This window comes from Tupaia chinensis, unplaced genomic scaffold (assembly GCF_000334495.1).
Source record: "Tupaia chinensis unplaced genomic scaffold, TupChi_1.0 Scaffold000672_1, whole genome shotgun sequence".
Classification (NCBI taxonomy): Eukaryota; Metazoa; Chordata; class Mammalia; order Scandentia; family Tupaiidae; genus Tupaia; species Tupaia belangeri.
In genome coordinates, this window is record NW_006160195.1 from 1,619,087 (window position 1) to 1,623,131 (window position 4,045).

Below are 4,045 nucleotides of genomic sequence, written 5' to 3' on the forward strand. Positions count from 1 at the left end.
ATTTGCATATAATTTACAGATGCCTACAACTATGAAAGACATCCTTAGTCAATTTGCAAGTTAAATTTGTGTCATTTCACTCAAGGCATGAAATGAAAAAGGAATTATCAAGTCAGGGTGAACCGCAGGAGAGACAGCAGGGGGTCCCCAGAAATTCTCCCAATATCTTTAGTAGGAGAACACTAAAATCAAGAATTTAGCATCTGCCCAACAAAGGAATATTATGCAGGGTATTAAAATGATGTCTATAAAAATCCATGAAGCAACATGGGGAAACAGAGTTAATAAAATCAGGTTACAGAATTGGATTTACAGAATTATTTCTACAGGAGCATAAAGACAAGTGAAGGGAAACAACCAGAGACAAGCAGTGACTATGTTAAAATACAACTGTGGACAATGTTTTTCTTCTTCCCAAGATTTCTTAATATGGAAGTGTAACATAAGCAGTATTACCTTTGCAAAAACGTAACTTAGGAGTCAAAACTGGGTTTGGAGCTCAGCTCTGTCACTTCATCCCTGTGTGAATCCCGTGAGTATTTTTTTACCCTCTATATCTTTTAGCTTCTATATTTGTAAAATAGTGGTAATAATAGCACGAACCTGCTAGATTTGAGAAGATAAATATATGTTCAATGCATTGTACCATATCTGACATGTACTAAGTACTTAATTCATGTTAAGCGAATATCCATAATAAAAAATAGGAACTTCATTTCTCCTTGTCAACGGCCAGTAGTGACTGCTGCTCTGTCAGTGCTTCCCAGCCCTCGCTTCTGATGAAGTTGGTGAAGAGAAACTCTATTAGGAGTCACGAGGCCTGGACTCAATGCCATATTTTCCCGGCTGTTCCTAGGACTCGGTTTGTCTTCTTGTAAAATGAGGGGAGAGGGTCATGGTACCTCTACCCTGTCATTCTGCTTCGTGAAGGAGTCTACAGAGCTCTTTACAGCCACAGTTCAACATTCTATGTACTTTGATTCAATTACAAAAAAAAAAAAAAAAAACTCAAAGAAATTAGTAAGGAAAAGAATACAGCAATGGGGAATGAGCAAAAGCCTTGAATAGGCAATTCACAAAAGAAATACAAACAACTGCCAAGTAACCAAAGTAAAACACATTAAACTAGTAAGTTGTCTATCAACTTTTCAGAGATTTTTAGAAATTATTATTCTCTGAGTTGGCAAATATGGCGAAAACCTGCTCTCTCTGGGCTCATAAACTGGTACAATCCTTCCAGAGGCCGAGTTCATGATATTTATACTAAGAGCCATAAATCTTTTCCACCTTCACAACCTGGCCCAAAGGAATTTAACCTAAAAAGATAAAGGGGCCAGTGGATGGCATGGTAGTTGGGGTGCTGGATCCCACATGGCCTACTTTGCAGTTTGAGTCCCAGACCCAGTGGCTTCAGAAACATACCAGGCTTGTGTGCGTACGTACCCAGAATGCCAAGAGGAGAATGGAGAAGAAGGGATTATGGCATGACCATCTCCCCAGAAGGTGATTTCTCACTTTTCCTCCCTCTCTTTCTCCGGCAAGTGTTCATACCCTATGGCAAAATTATTTTTAAAAAGGTAATTAAGAAAGTCTATAAATATTTACCAACAATGATGTTCTCTGCATTACTTATAATAGTGGAAATTCAGAAACAATCTAAATCCCTAGAAACAGAGGACTTGTTCAATAAACTACGTTTCTGTAAGAGGACATTATCTAGTCATTAAAAGTCATGTTATTTTGGGAATATTTAATAGCCAGGAAAATATCACATTAATTGAATAAAAATAACCAATCAGTATTACCTCAGGTCTCAGAGCCTGAGACAAGAATGTTTAAGGAACATGACTGAGAGCATGGGCTGAGAAGGAGAATGGGAAAAGAACAGTTTGAGGAAAGAAAGCCAACAAGCAAGGGTATGCTCACTGCTAGACACCAGCTTCAGCCTGGTTCCTGGGGCATTCTGGAACAGCTGATACCTCTGTGGGCACTTCTGAGAGTATCGTCTTTTGTTGCTCCATGGCATTGGCTGTGGGCTGCCAGCATGTGGAGAATGAGGATATGATTCCATGGTCATATAACCATGCCAGATACCTATGCCCAGGGCAGGTTTTCCAAGAAGGGGCCACTGTGCATATCTACTTGCTCCTAACGTTAAGATCACTCCATCCACTCACAGCTTCTCCAGGATTCTGACTGCCCACAATATCTGGAAAATAGTGAATAATTTAGTTCCTAGTATTGCATTCAATGTTGGTTTCCTGATTCTCTAGTTTGGTTATACATGATATTAACATTAAGATAAACTGTCTGGCCTTAAGGGACATAAGGGAACTGTATACTACTTTTGCAACTATGCTCTAAGTCTCCAACTAACTCAAAATGAAAAGTTTAAATTTTTTCAAGAAATAAAATGAAATACATTTGTCTTTTTCTAACCTATAAGAGAATAGAAAGAAAGCAAAAGCCCAGGTAATACAAACTTCTTTCAGTGTTACCCAGGCCCAAGCAAGAAAAATAAGTTAGATAGAAAAATAAAAAACGAAGTCCACTCCTTAAACCAAACAGAAACCACATTTAGAGGCTCCACATGCTGTGTTCTTCCATTAGCATGGATAATTGGAAATTGACTGCCTTTAGAAATGATGCCCAGTTCCTCTCTCTGGGAACAACACAAGATAAATTCCCAGGGCAATGGCCTATGTTATTGAATCCAACAGTAATTAAGTTAATGTATCCTATCTTGTGTGTCGAGGTGTAATTCAGGTGGTACAAATCCTTTATTGAATCCTTTATTCAATAACATACAATTCCTCAATTTGTGGTATATACAAAGGTTGTAGAAAAATTATAAAAGGTGATATATTATAATTACGTTCTCAGGATGGCTGAGTGTTTTCACCTGACACAAGCCATTCATGGTGTACCCTTTCATTTGCACAAAGAAAAATGTTAGGTGAGTAAACATCAGTACACAATAAATGGAGCAGAGACCCATTTAGGGTCTAGGCAGGCTTTTGCCTGCCTAGTGGCCTTTTATTTTCCTTCTGCTAAATATGCCTTGGTTTTCTTTTGAGGAGCCTTCCCTTTCCTTCCCCTCTCTTAACTCATTTGATACAGGTGGGCAAGTGTTTCCAGAGCTAGGCACATGACTCGAGCCTGCCAAAATGGCACATTATCCTCCCGGCCACAGTCATTGGTTCAGGATGAGCAAATAACTCAAGCCTGGCCGGCGAAGCTGAATTGTAGAACTGTTGTTGGAATTATTAGGAAAGCAAAGATCTCTTTTTAATGATATTAAAATGGCAGCCCAGAGTCAAGGGTGGACATCTTGCCATCTTGGAAGAGATTCTGAATGAGACCAAGAGAGGTAAGCAACAGATAATTTGGCAACATATTTCTTTTTTTTTCTTTTTTATTTTTTTTCCTCTTAAGCCAATTTATTTGGGTTTCTAATATTTATTCTTATAAAGAATGTTCAAAAAATTCACAGGGGGGAGCCAGCAGTTAGCGTAATGGCTATGTCACTGGATTCCCACGTAGTCGACCACAGTTCGCGTCCCAGACCCGGTGGCTTAAAACTCACGCTGGGTGCATGTGCATGCGTGCCCAAGATCCCGAGAGGAGAATGGAGGAGAAGGGATTGCGGCGTGACCATCCCCCCTGGGGGGTGATTTCTCGCTTTCTGTCTCTTTGTCTCTCTCTGTCTGTCTGGCGAGCGCACACTCCCTATAGCAAAAACCTCTCCAAAAAAAAAAAATACACAGGAAAAGTTTATTATAATAAAAAAAAAGATTTAACCTTTTTTGCAGCAAAATAAACTCATATTTAATTTTATTTTTTCCATGAACTTTCTAAGTCCCTTCATATGGTAAACTATAAGCTGCCAGGTCTGGGACTATAAATCGCCAGGTCTGGGACTCAAACCTTGGTCAACCACATGGTAATCTAATGCCTCAATCACCATGCCACCTGCCGGCCCCTTTTAGGTCTCTTAAGAGCACCTCATCCATCCATAGATTAACAAATTGGTCCCAAAGGTGAC